Here is a 21,670-nt window from a genome sequence, read left to right as displayed (position 1 = left end):
AGGCTAAACATTAGCATGCAAATGGCCCAAGTACTTGAAGCAAGTCAAGGGGACTTAAACCATGACTAAGTCAACCAAGCCTCACAAGGCTAAGATGACTTAAAATAGGTCTAAGGCAGGCCTAGACAACACCCAAGAGGCACCTAGATGGCATCTAAGTGGCTCAAATTCAAAAGCATGCACAATGGCCAAAACATGGAGCATGCAAGACAAGCTTTCAAAGCTTCAAAGAGGCACCCAAGGCAAGCATACAAGCATGTTAAAGGGACTGGAATAGCATGACAAATGGTCCCAACCCACTAAATTAAGGCAAGGATGCATGCTATACATTCACACACTTAAGGCCAACAAACCAAAAATGCAAAGGGGCTATACTAAGCATGCCAAAGTCGACCCAAACAACTATGGACAGACCTTAAACATGGCAAAATAAGCATGAAAGATTCACAAGGCTAAGCCCAAAACATGCTAGAACAAGGGTTTACAACCTAAGGCATGTTAAGGCAACAAAGTGGCATTACAAGGTAGGTATGCTAAGCATGCATGGTGTACCAAAACCAACAAAAAAACAGAGGCATATTATGACATAATAAGCACAAAAAACAGCCAAGGCATGGTCAACAAGAAGCTTAGCTAGGTGCTCCCTCAAGAGGCCAAAAGTGGTCCATTTCAAGGACAACCAGGAGAGGGGGTGGCCCTCTCCTCCCTAGGACCTCAAGGCACCATCCTCACCTCTGAAATCCCTCAAGATTTCAGTGGTGAGGAGGCCCAAACACCAAGGTCCCGGAACTCACTCAAAATAGCACAAAATGGGGCCTCTCAAGGCCTAAGAGGGGTCAAACACCTCCAAACCACAAAACACTCTAAACAAAATACTTAGAGGGCCTAAAAACAGAACTTTTTTGTATTATACACTAAGCTCAAAAACAGTTCTAGGATAGGCAAAAATAGTATGCAAAAATGGGGAATAAAGGGACAACTTCTTACCCTTGAAGACCCTCTTCAAAGATGAAGCTCTAGCTGGTTCTTCAAGCTCAAAACCACCCAAAAACCTCAAGAACAACCTCTGGTCCTTCAAGAAACCAAGGAAAGGTGTAACACTATGTGTTTGTGTGCAATAGTAAGACACAAACACACTTATACACACACAAAGGCCAAATGAGAGAGAGGTATAGAGATAGAATATGTATGAAACCCTAAACTTAAAACCAGAGCTCTCACACAACTTTTCTCTCTAAAATGTCTAACCTAGAGCCAAGAGGGGAGGGCTCCTCTTATAGAGGAGCCAATCTTGTAAAGCTTACAAGGTAAGCTAACAAGAAGTCCATCCCTCCATACACGTGTATGGAGGGGAACAAAATGCCATACAGCTGTATTAAAATATCTGCAAAAGCAGATGAACAGTATTCGGCTGCTCAAAATTTCCATTTTGTCAAAATGGAGTGCCGACCGGCAACAAATAATGCCGACCGGCAATATACATTGCCGATGGCATCAAAACACCAGCCGGTGGCCTCTGGCCATGGCCGGTGATGTGTGGGGATGCCTCTCAAGGCATTCCCTGCCCCTCCAAGGCAAAACACAAGTGTTTGGTGCAAAACCAGACACTAAACAGTCTAGTTCGGAGATCTTGAGGCAAGGCGTGTAGCCGAGACCTCCGGGAACTCCAAACGAACACAAACAAGGGTAATCACCAAGTGTTCCAATGGTGACGTCCAACTCTTGAGGACGGTCAAAAATGGGGTGTCTACAGTTGCCCCTCTTTGACAGAACTCGAAAGTCATAACAATGACGGGAGTGAATGTCAAAGCCCAGAGACGACCCATTTTTGACAAGGCCGAAGACTTAGACAAACATGCAAGACAAATAAGGTATGCACCCGAAGGCAAGGGCAAAACGCAAGACAATGCACGAAGTCGAGTATAACTTATGATCATGCGAAGAAAAGCTTTAACGGAGCACACATGCAACAGTTTTAAGCTAGCATACGCCAAACTACATTACAATGCAGAAAGGATGTAAGAAAATTATGCAATTCTCGATACGTCTCACTCGGAGGATACAATACCTGTGCGGCTCGTCTGGTTGCACCAGCCTCAAATGAACTGTACATACAATATCGTGCCTGTAAAGAAAATAACTCAACAGGTACGATGTTGTTAGCAACATGCATGACAATGCAAAAATGGATGCAAAATGATATGCAATATATACAAAACAATGTATAAACAATGCAAATAAAGATGCAATGTAATTGAAACAATGCAAATTATTATGCAAAGCAATTGAATCATGATCCAATCGTGAGAGGTTCGAAACCACGCCTATGTCAAATAGATTGATGGAGGTAACAAGTCCGTCTACCATAGAACGGTCCACTGAACTATGAGTAATGTAGACGGACACAAGAACAAGTATTTGGGGGGGAATGACATAAGTGGGGAAACGACCCGCTGGGGAAAGGACTACGATCCCAATGTCGGATGCAAAAATTACACTACAATGCAATATATAATGAATATGCTGGGGAGATGGCAATGGACATGGCACACGGGCCAAACCAAATCTTGCCTAGGAAAGGCATGTACGCATACAAGCCACGTCTAACATAGAACGCTCTACTGAACTATGTTTCGACACGAGAAGTATGGGCACATACCAGACCAAGCTCAATCATGGAAAGGCGCGAGCCATAAATGGAAGGTGATGCAGTGAATGCATGCGATCTACAATGCAATATCTACAAATATGCAATGGAAATGGATACAATGGATATGGCCTGCGGGCCAAACCAAATCTTGCCTAGGCAAGGCATGTACGCATACATGCTAGGTCTAACATAGAATGGTCCACTGAACTATGCTTCGACACGAGAAGTATGGGTACATACCAGACCAAGCTCAATCATGGAAAGGAGCAAGCCATAAATGGCAGTGATGCCGTGAATGCATGCAAGCTATAATGCAATATCTATAAATATGCAATGGAATGGAAATGCAATATAATGGATATGGCCTGCGGGCCAAACCAAATCTTGCCTAGGAAAGGCATGTACACGTACAAGCCAGGTCTAACATAGAACGGTCTATTGAACTATGTTTCGACGTGAAGAGTATGGGCACATACCAGACCAAGCTCAATCATGGAAAGGCGCAAGCCATAGATGGCAGTGATGCAGTGAATGCATGCAAGCTATAATGCAATGGAAATGGATACAACGGATATGGCACGCGGGCCAAACTAAATTTTGCCTAGGAAAGGCATGTACGCATACGAGCCATGTCTAACACAGAAAAGGTGTCGCAACCCTCAAACCAACATACCAGCGTGGAATAAGCGCGTACACATGCAGAACTGTGTTTTAACGTGAAAAGTAAGGACACATACCAGACCAAGCTTAACCTGGAAAGGCGCAAGCCATAGATGGAAGGTGATGCAATAAATGCATGCAAACTATAATGCAATATCTACAAATATGCAATGGAATGGATATTTACAAACATGCATGACAATGCAGTATGCACTATGTTCTAATGATGCATGACAATGCAACTATTTATGATGATGCGTGACAATGCATGTGTGTTTGTTTTTTTTTTTTGTTTTTGAAATGCAAATGATGTATAAAATGCATGTTGCATGGAATGCGCGACAACACGCGGCTTTTAAGATACATGACAATGTGAATGGACTGTGCACGTCAATGCACTAAAGGTCTTGCACCTTCCGAGGATTTAAGGTCTCTTAGACCATGTATATACAATACCTGTGCGGCTCGTCTGGTTGCACCAACCTTAAATGAACCGTACATACAATATCGTGCCTGCAAAGAAAACAAACTTAATAGGTACAATGTGATTAACAACATGCACATTAATGTACTTAGAAATGCGTGACAACGCAAAGCAAGTGGGAAGCATAACAATGCTGTGAAGGCACAGACATGTAAGTGGAGCATGCGGTCTACGCAGGCAACAAAATTGATCATAAGCATGTGGTCTACGCAAGTAATGAAATTGTACATAAGAATGCGGTCTACGCAAGCAGAACATGCGGTCTACGCAGGTAATGAATTTGAACACAGGAATGCGGTCCACGCAAGCAGAACATGCGGTCTACGCAAGTAATGAATTTGAACAAACATGCGGTCTACGCAAGTAATGAAATTGAACAAACATGCGGTCTACGCAAGCAATGAATTTGAACAAACATGCGGTCTACGCAAGCAAAACATGCGGTCTACGCAAGTAATAAAATTGAACAAATATGCGGTCTACGCAAGCAAAACATGCGGTCTACGCAAGTAATGAATTTGAACAATCATGCGGTCTACGCAAGCAAAACATGCGGTCTACGCAAGTAATGAAATTTGAACAATCATGCGGTCTACGCAAGCAAAACATGCGGTCTACGCAAGTAATGAAATTTGAACAAACATGCGGTCTACGCAAGCAAAACATGCGGTCTACGCAAGTAATGAAATTTGAACAAACATGCGGTCTACGCAAGCAAAACATGCGGTCTATACAAGTAATGAAATTGAACAAATATGCGGTCTACGCAAGCAAAACATGCGGTCTACGCAAGTAATGAAATTTGAACAAACATGCGGTCTACGCAAGCGAAACATGCGGTCTACGCAAGTAATGAAATTTGAACAAACATGCGGTCTACGCAAGCAAAACATGCCGTCTATGCAAGTAATGAATTTTGAACAAACATGCGGTCTACGCAAGCAAAACATGCGGTCTACGCAAGTAATGAAATTGAAAAATATGCGGTCTACGCAAGTAATGAATTGATTGAATGCATGCAGAATGCAACAAGATGCGTAAAACCGCGCGATGCGTTTTTTTTAGACAACGCGAGCGCACAAGACAGTGCGATTGACGTGTGATGCACAGGGGGACAACTTTTGAGTTTCATAAAAGCCAAAAGGATATGGAAAGGATACACCTTGCACGAATTCGAGTGCCACGCACAGAAGACACGGCCCGATGTCAAAACGGAGGCCGGTTGAGTGTTGGAAATGCACTGTTTTGCACTGTTTTGAGCACTAAAGGCCCTGGACCCCACACACAACTCAAACAAGGGTGCAGGAGGCTCCAAAATGACTGTAGGAGACCACCGGATGTCCAGCGGCCATCAAAATGTATCACCGGCCGTCCACCAGCCATCATACAATTCCATCGGCACAATATTTTGCCGACCGGCAAAGAGTGTGGCCGACCGGCAAAGAATTCCTATATCGGGGCAGTTTTTTCAATTGGCCACGGGTCTTTTAAAATAGGGTTTCTAACCCTATTTTCTTTACTCCTCCTTGGTCAAAAATCCTTCCCCCTCCCCTCTAGGGCATTTTCCTCCCTTGATTCTCTCATTTTCTTGCGTTCTAGCTCCCATTTCGTTGTTCAATTCGCGATCTCCTTCGGCGTTTCTTTCTTGATTTTCGCCACTCGGGGCTTGTTTCCCTCGAGTTTTTCTCGATACCCGTGCCTTTTCCGCACTCCGGCTTTTTCGGCCTTTTCCAACCCTCTCGGGGTTTGACTTTTTGTTGACTTTTCGCCTTCTCGCCCGATTTTCCACCTTTCGGCCATTTTCACACCCCCTTCGAGATGGCGGACGATCTTCCACAGGGCGAGGCTCCACCAGAGCTCGAGATGGACCCTGAGGCCGAGCCCTTGCCACTCTGTATCTGGCCGTTCGATCTGGAGACCTACAGGCCTGCAGTTCATGAGATGATCCCCGACGGACTACGCCAGTTCCTGAGCTTCGAGAGGCACGTGCCACGCGAGCTACTACTGCGTGAGCCTACCTTCCACCTGTCCTTCGGCTCTTCCGAGGTAACTTTCCTTCTCTGCTTTACTTTCTGCAATGTAGGATGCAAAACCGCCGTAGCTGGTTATGCTCTTTAACTGCTTAATTCTGATATGCTGTATACTGTAGTTGATTGTAAACATACGTGCAACTGATATCTGTTCGAGACTGACACATGCACACACACTGCACTGGCTTCGAATCACCCAAACACACGGCGCACACTGTATTTCACTGCATACACACTAGTACCAGGTATTGGCTTGAGTCTGAAAATATGCACGCATGCTATACTGTACTGAACTACCCAAACACGCTGACACATCACACGTTGTAGTTCACTGTAAGCACACCGGCACCCGGTATTTGTTTGAATCTGTTAAAACTTGCACGTATGCTACATCTGTCCCGAACCACCCAAATACGCTGACACATCACACGTTGTAGTTCATTGTATGCTTCTCAGAATCGCATTTTGAATATTGCCTTGCAATTGTTGTTTTTGATTACAGGGGGATTCCCATACCATCCGCGGGTATGGGAATATCGTTGCTCGAGATTGGTACCTCGAGCTACCATATGCGGTTCGTGTCATCGTCGACGAGGCCGGCTTTGGCATCTTCTGCAGGGGGCTTTCTCGACTGACTACCTGCAGGCCCTTGCTTGCTGCTCTAGCGGAGAGGTGGTGGGATACCACCGACTCCTTCCACTTCTCCGTCGCAGGGGATATGACGATGACCCCTTACGACTTCTCGATGCTTACTGGCATTGGGGTAGGGGGTGATCCGATCCCCTTTGACACGGATATGGACGAGTGGGACGCTGCCCAGCTGTACCTGCTTGGCACTCAGCCTCCCCTCGCTCGAGCGGGGTTCGTTAGGTATTCCTGGTTCGACAGCCACTTTCGGATCCAGCCAGCTCTGGCAGAGGAGGCGCAGATGTCCCCGGAGGAGGTGGACCAGTACGCGCGGGGCTTCATTATGTTCCTCTTCGGGACGACTCTCATCACCGATCGAGCGAACACCGTGCCTTTATGCCTGTTGAGCGCGCTGGTGGACGTCAGGCAGATCCGCCATTATGATTGGGGTGGCGCCGCTTTGGCCACTTTGTACGGTTATATGAGCTCTTCTTCCCACCTCAGCGGACAGCTTCTCGGTGGCTACTGGCGAGCCTGGGAGGTACGTCCTCTTCCCTTTTTACATTTCTGCTTCCTGCTTTCTGTATTCTGCACACTGCACATATACTGTACACTGCCCCACACTGACTGTACACTGCACACCCGGCACACATATACTCTGCTTTACACTGACTGAACACTGCACACTCTGCATAATACACTGCACAACATACGGTTCTGCTATTTCTGCTTTATTCTGTATTCTGCCTTATCTGACAGTCATACTGATATTTGTTTTGTAGTTGTGGGTGTATGCCTACTTTCCTAGGCTTGCCCCAGTACCCGATGAGGAGATTCCACTCGGCGTCCCCTTCTCTCATCGCTTCGATGTGCGATGCGTGCGGAGACCACGGGAGTCTCTTATTTTCTTCCGCTGATACTTCGACACCATCACCGCCGCGGGGGTATGTTCAACTTTACAGTTTATTATTATTTTGGCTTTGCTTCGCACCGTATATTTTCAATAACGGTAGATAATAAACTGCATATTATTTTCAGATCACTTGGCAGCCTTGGGCTCCGTTACCGGTTGTGGTGAGGGATCACTATGAGGGCGCCGAGGAGACTGCCCGTTGCCGGATTCTGTTGGAGGGCCCGGTCTCGGGCTTGGTACCTGGGCGAGCGTTTCTTGCGTCAGACCCTAGGTTTACCGGAGCAGATAGTTCCGGGTCCGCCTCCTACGCATATGAGGCATACAGAGGGGTTCTCTCTTGAGCAGATGAGGGACTTCACCGTCGGCTGGGGTGAGGAGCATCACAGAGGCGAGGGCGACTACGCAGAGTACGTCCGGACCTATATTATACGACCCTTGAGCGGTGGTCGCCGAGCTGAGGGGGAAAGGCCAGCGGCGTCGGCAGCTGGAGCGGGAGCTGGGGCTGGAGCGGGCACATCGAGGAGGGCTCGAGTGCATGGCTGGAGCGGAACTCGGGGGGGACGGGGGACTGGATGGCCCGCCTTGCCCGCTGTACTGTCATATAGAGGGCAGGATGGGGCGACCTACCAGATCCCCTTTGCTCCTCCCCCGGTTGGTCATGAGTTAGCCGGTATCCCTGACTTGCCTCCGGTATGTATTACTTCATTTTGCATCTTGCATCTGCATTTTATTTCAGTTTATTTGATATTTCGCAGAATACTGATGTATCTTATACTCTTGCATACGTCCTCTGAGTACACCCGACAGTCCGTGGAGTTGAATGCCTCCATGATGGGGATGCTGCAAAGGACCTTCGACCTTCTGGCCCTCTACAGTATTCCGGTATGCCCTTTTGACAATGGCCTCAAACCATTCATACACTACTTCACATTATCTGATGCACGACACAACGCCTGACATACTGATCTCACACCATCTGATATACTGCATACACTGCATTTAGACACTGTACTCTGCAATGATGAACTGCCCACGGCATTCACACACTGTATACTGCACTCTGCACTGATAAACTGCTCACGGCATTCTCACACTGTACACAGCATTCTGCACTGATACACTGCCCTCGGCATTCTCACACTGTACACTGCATTCTGCACTGATGCACTGCTCACAGTATTCTGATGTTTTTACCTTTTGTGCTTTTCAGCCTCCCTTCCAGATTCCTCTGGTGTGTGGTGCTCCGGCTGGGCCCTCTATTCCTGCCCGAGGAGGGCGTGGAGACACTGCACATCCCCGTACCAGGGAGGGCGTACTCATGTCAGGAGTAGTTCTCGGGCGCCGACCCCTGATGATGATGATGATGACGATGATGAGTCTGAGGTAGAGGCAGAGGCCGGGTCATCTGAGGAGGAGACCGGAGATGACTCAGACTCAGGCTCAGACGACGATGCTGATGACGATGCCCCTGGACCTTCGTCCAGGAAGAGGGCGAGGGCAAATCCTCGGGCCCGAGACTACTGCTGATGACCCAGATTGCTGCTTTTCTTCTTCTTTTTCATTTTTTTTTGCTGGTAGTTAGATTACCTTGTACTGCCGCAGGCAGATTTTTGTTTTCCTCAAAACTTTGTACTTGAAAAAGATTATGAAATGAAACGAACTTTTTATCTGACGAAGCGTCACATTTTTTTTTTTATATTTCACTGCATTGCATCATGTTACACCTCAATGTAAATGAATTGATCTGTGGTCTGAATGTTGAACACTTGCATTGTAATAACAAGATAACCAAACCAAGTAACAGCAAAGCAACCCATACAAACCACTGCTTAACCTGAACACACGGTCCATACTCTGCTGAGGATTAATCTGCATACAGTCAATAACCCAACACTTGGTTTATTCTGCACACGGCAAACTTTAAAGAAAACAGCCCAATCTGACAAGACGGCCTTCAAAGGTGAAACCGGCTAGGGTTAAAACATGCTCGGATTCCCCAAATTTTCCCTTCTTTCTTTTGGTTCGCCCAATTGTAGAGAATGGCACAGCATTCCGAGCACAAAAGATTAACTTTCGGAAAAGGGGTTTTCTTACCAGGGGGATCGAGCCTACAACTGGATACAGCGGAAAAGGATCTCAACAAAGGTACACGACCTAAACACAATGAGGCACGCTGGGAAGGGACCTAAAACAAAGGTTGAGGTAAACAAAACAAAAGACACGACATACAGACGCGTTAACGAAGATGGGGGACCTTAGATCACGAGGAGCCAGTTTCTCTGGGTATCGTTTCCCACCCTTTTCTCATTTGTGATTCTCACATCACTCGACCCTCCGGCTCGATTTTTCTTTCAAAACCCTTTTCCTCACTTTTCTCTCAACTTACACCTCTCTATTCTTTATTCTCTCATTTTTCATCCCTCCCCAGGGTGATTGATGGATAAATAGGAAGGTGTGGGTTCATGACCGATGCCATTAGCTCACAGCTATTTCTTCCGGTGGGTAGAGTGCCCTCCTGGTAAGTATGTTGACGACGGGGGAAAGACAGAACACCTAACTCAACTGTGCCCCTAGTTTATCGCTTTGACCATTTTTTTTGTTTTTGCTTTCTACTAAAACAGTTTTGATCAAAATAAGAGTTAGATTAACATACTTGTTCGATTTTTGATTTGAAAATCATGCAAGTCAGGGTATGAGCACTGAAAATTTTCATTTTTAGGTCCAAGAAAATGGTCCAGTTTTGGAAAATGGAATAGTTTTCGAGAAAATAGTCAACCTCAGTAAAAATTTTCAAAAACTATTTTGCAAACAGTCAATGCTCAACGAGCATGGAACTTACCCTTTGAGATGCGCAACCTCGGATCGGAGGCAATGGAAAATTGCCCCTGGCTTGAAAGTAGTGGATGGCAACGGAAAGTTGCCCCTGGTTTGAATGGCAGCTCACGATGACTCGTGGCAACGGAAAGTCGCCCCTTGTTTGGATGGTGCCGCAGTAGTCCGCAAACAGTCTTCATTGGTTGTGGTAGAACTCTTGGACACAGAGATGACGAAGACGGTTATAACACATTTATGGACACAGTCACCTTGGAAGGTGTTGGCGACTGGACTTTGGGATGAAGTCGAGACCATTGTATGGACTGAGACGCTATGAAAGCGTTGGGGGCTGGACTTCATGATGAAGTTGCCTACGTATCCCAAACATGGGAATCAATCCTTACGTAGTTCCGGTTAAGGTACACTCGGGTATTTTAACCTTCACTTTTCTGGCTCTAACTTTTGCCAAGGTGCCCAATGCGGGTTTTCGACCTTGCGAGCTTCTTTTCATTTTTTTTCTCTTTTTTCTTTTTCTTTTCTTTTTCACATTTTTGTATCTTTTCATTTTCATTTTCTTTTTCACATTTTTGTATCTTTTCATTTTCATTTTCTTTTCTTTCTTTCTTTTTGCTTTTTTGTATTTTTCTCTTGCTCTAACTTTTGCCTGGGTCGCCCTTCCTGGTTTTCGGCCCAGCGAGCCTCTCAAAGGGTAAAAGTGTAACAAGTCCATGCCAAATGGTTTTCGAAGTTGAAGCCTCTCTATATCTAGGAGAACGGCTGTTGTAATGATTTGTAGGAGAATCCATCATGGCTGCTCCACAAGCTTCTTCTGGTGAGATCTAATCTTTTGATTCGACTTTGGTGCCTCTTGTTCGAGGGCTGCTTCAAGACTGGCCACACGGGCCTCCTCCGTCAGTTGACCGTTGAATGTTCCGAATGAGTTCAAGGTTCAAGACAAACAGGTCGAATTTTGAGGTTGAGAGCGATCCTAGGCTGCACAATCTCAAGAGCGATCCCACACAGGTCCTCACAGGGCCGCGTAAAACATTTGTTTTTGAAAGATTTTAAGAAAGCGATAAATTGCTCGTGCCGAAGATAGTATGGGACCAATCTGGATCAAGCCAGGATCCTTTTCAGTACTCACGCCGACAAGCATGATTTCATTCATAAAAAGGCTTAGCATACCTCTCATTTTCTCAATTTGATCAAAGTTTTGCAAAACCCGAGGAATTCTTTCCTCTTCGTTTTTATCACCGCAGTGTTCAAAAGAGGTTTTTGAAAAAGTTAGGTCAATGCAATGAGTTCGGCGTGCAGGAGATTGGGCGAGATGTACTGCCAGTCCATTCAAATTCTCTGGCACAACTAACTTACACTGGAAGCAAGCATGAAAATGAGATAGCCACAGTTGTTTTATTCAGATCTGTTGGTGTAACTGGCCCCTCGGCAGAAACAGACTCAAAAACAAAAATGGGTAATTACAAGACAAAACGGTGTTCGAGGCAACAACCTCGGAATCACCTAGTATTCTATACAAAATGGGACTGACCCGATACAACAAGACAGACCCTTAAGCAAAAAGACTGACTCAAGTCAAAGAGACAGACTTAAAACAAAAGACTGACTCGATACCCAAGCCAGAATTTACAAAGCTAGCGTTCACAGATGCTCAAAAATGCGTGCCAGAAGCCACATCCAAAATATACCGAATGCCGCCCGCAGGTGGTTCACTTTCTGATTACATACTTGCAGTATCTGTGTCCTCAAAATCCAATAACTGGGTGGTAACGGACTTGGCTAAAGTGGGCGGGAGGATAACCTCGTTGTCGATCAAATCTTGCACCTCATGACGGAGGCGGAAACAATTGTCGGTAGCATGGCCTGTCTGCTGGTGGTACGCGCAGTACTGAGCAGCATCATGCGTAGCAGGGAGATTCTTCGGGAGAGGCCGAGGCTCCAAGGGTTTAAGGTGTCCCCTCTTGGCAAGGATCTGAAGTGCCTTAGATAGAGGTATGTAGAGAGCATGAAAGGTCCTGCGCCCTCGGGGCAGGTACTTTGAAGTCTGAGCGTTCTTACTAGCTGCACAAGCAAAAGGGTCGGCGGGCGCTGCCTTGGCTTTCTGGTCTTTCCCAGGTGCAGGGGCGGGAATAGGAGAAACTGTTCTGGCATGACGGGGCCTATCCCGATTTTCTGACTGACTTGAACTCCCCTCAGGTGGAGTGGGGAAAGCATCCTCCACAGCTCTTGCCACAGCTGCGGATATCTGTTGCTTATTCATCCCCGCAGCTTTCAAAGCCTCGACTGCCCACAGCAGTTGTTCACTAGGGTCGGCATCTGCCTTCACTTTGTTCTTGCCTCTGGCCTCAGCTTGGTCGAGGGTTTGGTTTGGTGTTGATATGTCATTACCATAGCTGGAGGTCATCTCCGGTTGGCTAAGTTCGATCACGATTCGCCCCAACAGCGGGGGCTCCTGGGGCACAAAACTCCCGGCATATGGTGCGGCTGGAGGTGAAGCTGACATTCCGTAGGCGAGATCCGCCATAGACCTCTGGAGATCACCTATCATCCCCATTAGTTCAAATGTAGTACGCTCGCGAGCCTGGTATAGCTGGGGGGCCCAGATCGGGTGCGCGATAGGCGACCTGGGTGGATGTGGCATATCAATATTGGTCTCACTTTGCAGAGTGATCCCTTGATCTAATACAGCCGTCATAACCACGATCTCTTCTGAATTCTGCGTCATCATAAGTCCTGCCTCAGCAAGGGGGAACACTAGCTATTCTGTACCAGCTGTCCGAACTGAAAGAGACAACAAGCAGCATTTCAGCCCAAATGGATCAAACACGGGTGTAGCTGAACAACTATACTCTACTGCTGATCACTGTTCCCCAGAAGTCACTGCCCCCAAAACTGAACTTGATACCCGCAGATAACTGATTCTCATAATCTGACAGTGATGCCCTCAGGTCTGATACTCAAACTTGCAAACTGATATGTACGTTCCCTGTAGAGATACATTCTAAAAGCACATAGCAAGTAAAGAGAGCCAAAACACCCCTATGTTGGGGTAGGGTTTCCCAGTCCTATTTTGTCAGGAACTAGGGTTTCACTATGCACGCAGCAGTTTTCAAACAACCTAACATCGGGTAAGCAGCATGTCCTAACTTGGAATGGTCACTATGGATCCGAATATGCACTAGGTCGAATGGTCGAAAAGGGTGCCCCGGTAAAACTGGGGTTTGTGTTCCCATACTGTCAGAGCCCATAACCGGTTAGCCTTATGGTCATGCCTTGACAAGACAAGCCTCCGGCAAACCGTTCAGGAATGGCAGATGGCAAACACTGTGTTCCTAGGCGCACCAATGCACATGCAATGCAAAGAGACACATAAATGGAATCAAAATAGGATATCACGAGTTCGAGTCAAGCTCTCTAAATTCCCCAGCAGAGTCGCCAGAAACTGTAGACGCGCCCGCGTGGGGCCCCGCTACAGTTCGGACTGGATTTGTGTCACGGTTCTAAATCTGAACCAAAGAGTCCGAATCCGGCAAATCGTTTTGAGAAACAGATTTTTTTTGAAAAGAAGTGCCAAACATGGACTGCTTTGCCAGATACAGAGTCGCCACCTAAATATTTTAAAATGGGGAAATTTAAGAAACCCTGACTCGGTGTCGAAGGCCACGTGTCCGTCATCACCAAAGTTGCCTTGGCTCGGGAGCTTGGGTACGATTGGGGAAGGTCAGCTATGAGCACCCCCTCTCGCCCGATCCGAAGATCGGCCTCTACTAACCATGATATCCGTTTTTGAAAACGTTATGTGTTCTTATTCCAGTTATTAGCCTAGAATTACTATGTTATGCGCACAGCAAACAACTATAGACTAGATTGCCTAATTTGGAAATAAGCATTGCATATCCGTTTGTCTTGGAAAACACTTTGGAATTTGCTACTCGCAAGTAGGCTAAAATACGGATTTCAACGAGTTTTTCCAACTCAGACAATCCAACCTTCACCCACAGGCATTCAAACAGTTTATCACATAAGCATCTAGCCACATGTAAACATGCTGTTATGATAGCATTCACACGCATGCGATATGCTAAAACATGAAAATACTTACATCGTACTCCATGCCAAAACAATAAACTCATTAGTAAACAATGCATGATCCAAGTCCATGTTTAAATGTCTAATGCAACACATACAGGATGCAATTAGAGTGGGCTCGGCTAACCTAAGCATGGCATGTGAAATGCAATCAATTTATGCACGTATTCAATTTGGAATTGAAGTACAAATGCAGTTAGCATGATGTACCGAGCCCGATGCGTGCGAGACAAATGTATGGATGCACGCATGCATAGCATGAGGTATGCTAATTTAAATATGCCCTAGTCTACCATCATAAGCAGGTAAATAAAAGGGAGAAAGAAGTGGGGGTTGGAAGACATGCACACACTCACCCACACTTATTACAAGTTTACCTCGCTCGGAGGGATCGAAAGAATAATACAGTTCGAATAATGAGTTAACTATCCTAGCTAATTAATTATTACAAATTACCTAATTAGCTAACAAATTAACTAAGCTAGGAAATAAAAACAGATAAGCTGCCTCGGGAAAAGAGCCCAATGCGATGCATGCTCGGTTCTGCTCGGAAGTACACTGCCATACATGAGCTGCCTCTGTTTTCCCTGCTATACTCCTCTGAAGACTGTCAAAGTCTCAGAATTGCTTCCCTGGACACTGGGAGACACCACCGGCTGAGTAGAATATCCACCGGCAGTGGTATATGGTCGCCGGCTGTTGGTGAAGATATCGGCCTAGGAGAGATTGCCGGTGGGCACTGAACACTGCCGGTCGGCAGAGAATGCCTGCAGAACCTGCAATCGACAGCAGCAGAGGACAAGGCAGAGTATGGCAATGCAATTCAAACAATGTATGCACCAATCATGTCCCTTATCATGTTGGTGACTCAAAGGGACATGGTCCTTGGTTCTCGAACCATCAATCGCGCATTTCCATGCGTGATGGCCCAAGGGACCAAGTGTGCACATTTTGATGTTAAGTGCAATGCAAATCATCAAACCAAATGGACTCAACCTCTATCACAAGCACTTCAAGAGGCCAACCATGCATGCAAATGGAATACAATCCTAGGCATGTGAGCTAAGGATGCAACATGGCAATGCAATGCATTCATGCAATTATGCAAGCAAATATGCGAGGCCAACATGCAAACAAGTAAAGGGTGGACCTAAGCATGGTTTAGGCAACCCTCACTAAGCCCAAAAACAGTGGCCAAAGTGCCCAAAATGTAAGACTAATGGCATGCAAGCATGCATGTATACAAGGACCAACACTTAGGCATAAAGGGACAAATCTCAAGCACACTTAAAAGAGGCTAAGCACGGACTAATGGCATGAAATGTAAGCATTGAAAATCATGCAAGAACATGGTGTCAAACCAAGCAAACAAGATAGGCTAAACATTAGCATGCAAATGGCCCAAGTACTTGAAGCAAGTCAAGGGGACTTAAACCATGACTAAGTCAACCAAGCCTCACAAGGCTAAGAGGACTTAAAATAGGTCTAAGGCAGGCCTAGACAACACCCAAGAGGCACCTAGATGGCATCTAAGTGGCTCAAATTCAAAAGCATGCACAATGGCCAAAACATGGAGCATGCAAGACAAGCTTTCAAAGCTTCAAAGAGGCACCCAAGGCAAGCATACAAGCATGTTAAAGGGACTAAAATAGCATGGCAAATGGTCCCAACCCACTAAATTAAGGCAAGGATGCATGCTATACATTCACACACTTAAGGCTAACAAACCAAAAATGCAAAGGGGCTATACTAAGCATGCCAAAGTCGACCCAAACAACTATGGACAGACCTTAAACATGGCAAAATAAGCATGAAAGATTCACAAGGCTAAGCCCAAAACATGCTAGAACAAGGGTTTACAACCTAAGCCATGTTAAGGCAACAAAGTGGCATTACAAGGTAGGTATGCTAAGCATGCATGGTGTACCAAAACCAACAAAAAAAACAGAGGCATATTATGACATAATAAGCACAAAAAACAGCCAAGGCATGGTCAACAAGAAGCTTAGCTAGGTGCTCCCTCAAGAGGCCAAAAGTGGTCCATTTCAAGGACAACTAGGAGAGGGGGTGGCCTTCTCCTCCCTAGGACCTCAAGGCACCATCCTCACCTCTAAAATCCCTCAAGATTTCAGTGGTGAGGAGGCCCAAACACCAAGGTCCCGGAGCTCACTCAAAATAGCACAAAATGGGGCCTCTCAAGGCCTAAGAGGGGTCAAACTCCTCCAAACCACAAAACACTCTAAACAAACTACTTAGAGGGCCTAAAAAAAGAACTTTTTTGTATTATACACTAAGCTCAAAAATATTTCTAAGATAGGCAAAAATAGTATGCAAAAATGGGGAATAAAGGGACAACTTCTTACCCTCGAAGACCCTCTTCAAAGATGAAGCTCCAGCTGGTTCTTCAAGCTCAAAACCACCCAAGAACCTCAAGAACAACCTCCGGTCCTTCAAGAAACCAAGGAAAGGTGTAACACTATGTGTTTGTGTGCAATAGTAAGACACAAACACACTTATACACACACAAAGGCCAAATGAGAGAGAGGTATAGAGATAGAATATGTATGAAACCCTAAACTTAAAACCAGAGCTCTCACACAACTTCTCTCTAAAATGTCTAACCTAGAGCCAAGAGGGGAGGGCTCCTCTTATAGAGGAGCCAATCTTGTAAAGCTTACAAGGTAAGCTAACAAGAAGTCCATCCCTCCATACACGTGTATGGAGGGGAACAAAATGCCATACAGCTATATTAAAATATCTGCAAAAGAAGATGAACAGTAGTCGGCTGCTCAAAATTGCCATTTTGTCAAAATGGAGTGCCGACCGGCAACAAATAATGCTGACCGGCAATATACATTGCCGATGGCATCAAAACACCAGCCGGTGGCCTCTGGCCATGGCCGGTGATGTGTGGGGATGCCTCTCAAGGCATTCCCTGCCCCTCCAAGGTAAAACACAAGTGTTTGGTGCAAAACCAGACACTAAACAGTCTAGTTCGGAGATCTTGAGGCAAGGCGCGTAGCCAAGACCTCCGGGAACTCCAAACGAACACAAACAAGGGTAATCACCAAGTGTTCCAATGGTGACGTCCAAGTCTTGAGGACGATCAAAAATGGGGTGTCTATAACTAGACATTGCGATACGCAAGAAAGCACGAGTGTAAATTGCACAGAACAGTGTGATGCGCAAGAGAGCGCGAGTGTAAACTGCACAAAACAGTGCGATGCACAAGAGAGTGCAAGCGTAAACTGTAGAAAACAGTGCGAAGCGCAAGAGAGTGCAAGTGTAAACTGCACAAAATAGTGCGATGCGCAAGAGAGCGCGAGTGTAAACAGCACAAAACAGTGCGAAGCACAAGAGAGCGCGAGTGTAAACTGCACAAGACAGTGCGATGCGCAAGAGAGCGCGAGTGTAAACTGCACAAAACAGTGCGATGCGCAAGGCAGCGCGAATGTAAACTGCACAAAACAGTGCGATGCGCAAGGCAACGTGATTGTAAACTGCACAAAAAAGTGCGATGCGCAAGAGAGCGCGAGTGTAAACTGCACAAAACAGTGCGATGCGTAAGAGAGCACGGGTGTAAACTACACAAAACAGTGTGATGCGCAAGAAAGCGCGAGTGATAAGAAATGTGAAAGTGCACAAGACAGTGCGAGGGGAGATGCAGGATTTAAGGTCTCCTAGACCAAAGTGAGTGCACAAGACAATGCGAGTGATACAGAAATATAATGTGCACAAGACAGTGCGAGTGAGATAAAATGCACAGGCAAGTGCGATAAAATGCATGTTCTATGCAAGTGAGGGAGAATGCATTTTCTATGCAAGAGATATGAGCATTTTATATGCAAGTATGGAAGAGTGCATTTTCTATGCAACATGGAAAGCATATTCTATGCATGAGACATGCATATTCTATGCAATATTGAAAGCATATTCTATGCATGAGACAGGCATATTCTATGCATGAGACATGCATATTCTATGCAATATTGAAAGCATATTCTATGCATGATACAGGCATATTCTATGCAGCATTGAAAGCATATGCTATGCATGATTGGAAGCAAAGCATATTCTATGCGGAATTGAAAGCAAGCATATTCTATGCATGAATCAAAACGATGCGTGACACGCATGCAGCAGAAGTGTATATGAAAGTGCACATTCTACGCAATAGAGGAGCATCAAACATGTACTCTGCTACCTCCGATTTACCTCTCGGAGGACTTGGCAACACGCTCAGCTCAAAAGGGGATACCCTGTCTACATGGGCGAGAGATAACATCTGCATGTGAAAACCATAGGTGCTGCTTGGATTGCCATTCTGACTTGAAGCAGGCTTAAGTTTGGGGTCAAGATATACTCATACTCCAGAGAAATGGCGAGGCCTAAGAAGGTGCACCTGGAATGCAATCTCGGAATTGCCGAAGTCGAAACATGCTAAGATGCTCCAAATTTTCACTCTTTTCTTTTGCTTTGCAGCCCGGAACCTATATAGCTTCAGATAGGTCCTTATTCTACTATTCTCTCATGACCTGGGTTGGACCCTTGCGGTTTATGAAAGAAAGAATCTTGTTTTGCACAAATGTGGAGAATGCCACAGCACTCTAAGCACAAAGTGATTTATTTTGAAATTGAAATGAGAAAAGGGTTCTCAATCGGGTATTGAGCCTACAACTGACCACAGCCAAAACGACTCAACAACGGAAAACAAAGGTAGAACAACCTAAACACAACTCAACAAAGGAAAAACAAGGTAAAACAACCTAAACACATCTATTGACACTCAAACGACTCAAAACAAGAATTGAGATAAACAAAACACACAGACACAACACTCAGCCATGTTACAAAGGCAAGAGACCTCTCGATGCACGAGGAGCCAGTTTCTCCAGGTATTGTTTCTCACCCTTTCTCATTTGTGATTCTCGCATCACTCGGCCCTCAAGCTCTGTTTTTTTTGAAAAAGCCCTTTTTCCCACTTTTTCTCTCAGTGCACATCTCTCTATTCTTCAATCTCCCATTTTTCATCCCTCCCCTGGGTAGTTGATAGATAAATAGGAAGTTGCGGGCTCATGCCCCTAGCATTCTGCTAGATTCTTCTTCTTGTTCACAACAGTGAGTTTCTCCCACAAAGGGGCTACACTACAACTGGGTGTATAGCAAATCTGCAGCTGACATCGGTTGACGATGCTCTGTTGGGGAGTTTGGACGTGATCAGATCTATTCGGCTGAGGGAGTGGAATACCTTGCTCCATTCCAGTTCGTGCTGCGCACTTCGCTTGATACCTCGCTGCTCGGAGGATATGAGGGCTTTCAGCCTTTTCTTGTTAGCTTCCGCTGTCCCCTTTTCTGGCAGGTAGAGTGCCTTTTCCGACAGATAGAGTGCCCTTTCTGGCGAGTATGTTAACAACGGGGAAAAGACAGAACACCTGACTCAACTGTGCCCCTAGTTCATCATTTTGACCAATTTTTATTTTTGGCTTCTGCTAAAACAAATTTAACCAAAATGAGGGTTAGATTAACATGCTTGTTCGATTTTCTGATTTAAAATCATGCAAGTCAGGCTATGAGCACTGAAAATTTTCCTTTTTTAGGTCCAATAAATGGTCCAGTTTTGAAAAGTGGAATACTTTTCGAGAAAATTAGTCAACCTCAGTAAAAATTCTCAAAAACTATTTTTGCAAATGGCCACTGCTCAACGAGCACGGAACCTACTCTTGAGATGCACAACCTCAGATCCATTACAATGGAAAATTACCCTTTGTTTGAACGGCACTATATGGCAATAGAAAATTGCCCCTTGTCTGAATGGCACCTCAGCAGTGCACGGCAACGAAAAGTTGCCCCTAGTCTAAATAGCGCCGCAGCATGTGGCAACCAGTCCTCACAGTGACAATTACAACCAAATTCTCGGATATAGAGAAGACAAAGATGACCAGAACCATCACATGGACACAGTCAAATTTGAAGTGTTTTACGGCTGGACTTCAGAATGAAGTTGCCTACGTATCCCAAAGATGGGAATCAAGCCTCACGTAGTTCGGGGTTAAGGTACACTCGGGTATTAACCTCTCCTTTTGCGCTCTAACTTTTGCCAAGGCCGTCCCTTCTGGGTTTTCAACCTTGCGAGCTTTGTTCTTCTTTTCTTTTCACTTCTTTTCATTTCTTTTCTTTTTTTCTTCTTTTTTTCTTTTTCATCTTTTCCATCTTTTCTTTTCATTTTCTTCATTTTTCTTCTTTTCTTTTTTTCATTCTTTGCATTTTTTTTTTGTTCTTTTTCTTCTTTTTCTTGCTCTAACTTTTGCCTGTGTCGCCCTTCCGGGTTTTCGGCCCAGCGAGCCTCTTAAGGGTAAAAGTGTAGCTTTGTCCATGTCAAATCGTTTTGAGATCTTAAAGTCATCTGAATCCAGGAGAATGGCTGCTGTTCGCTGATGATGCAGGAGTCCATCCCATGGGGGGCTGAATTTGCCCCTAGTGTTGTGGATAGGAACTCGATTGTTCTTCAAAAAAATTTTCTTCTTTCCTCCCCTCTGGGATTTGGCATTCTTGCTGATCTTCATTGATTTGCGGAATGATCCATCTTCGGCTCTTCGAGCACAACAGACATTTTTGCCCCTAGTTCCAGGGGCACTTCTGATCTAGTTTTGCAAGCTTCTTTTGATGACATCTGATTTTCTCGATCTGACTTTCTTGTCGCTTATTCATGGGCTGCTTCAAATCTGGCCACATACGCCTCCTTCAATGGTTGACCATTGAACACTCTGAATTCAAGTTCAAGGTTTGAAAGCAAGGGGTCGAGTCTTGAGGCTGAGAGCGATCCTAGGCTGCACAATCTCAAGAGCGATTCCACACAGGTCTTCGCAGGACCGCGCAAAGCATTTTTTGAAATTTTTTTTTAAGAAAGTAACAAATCGCTCACGTTGAAGACAGTGTAGAACCAATCTGGATCAAGCCAGGGTACTTCTCAGTACTCACATTAACAAACATGATTTCATTCATTAAGGGCTTAGCATGCCTCTTTTTCTCTCAATTGATCAAATTTTGCAAAACCCGAGGAATTCCTCCCTCTTCATTTTCATCACAGTGTTTGAAAAGTTTTGGAAAACTTAGGTCAATGCAATGAGTTCGAGGTACAGAAAAGTAGGCAAAAAGTACTGCCGTTTCATTCAAACTTTCTGGCACAACTGGCGCAAGGCAGAAGCAAACACAAGGGTGTGAAAATCATTGTTGTTCATTCAAATCTGTTGGCATTACTGGCTTCAAGGAAAAAACAGACTCAAAAGAAAACGAAAAGACAAACACAAAAAAAACAAGTGATGTCCGAGGTAACACCCCCGAAATCACCCGACTCCAACAAAACAGGACTGACTCGATACAACAAGACA

Source organism: Camellia sinensis, chromosome 8 (genome assembly GCF_055761805.1).
Source record: "Camellia sinensis isolate YWXY chromosome 8, ASM5576180v1, whole genome shotgun sequence".
Lineage (NCBI taxonomy): Eukaryota > Viridiplantae > Streptophyta > Magnoliopsida > Ericales > Theaceae > Camellia > Camellia sinensis.
This window is presented reverse-complemented; position numbering follows the sequence as displayed.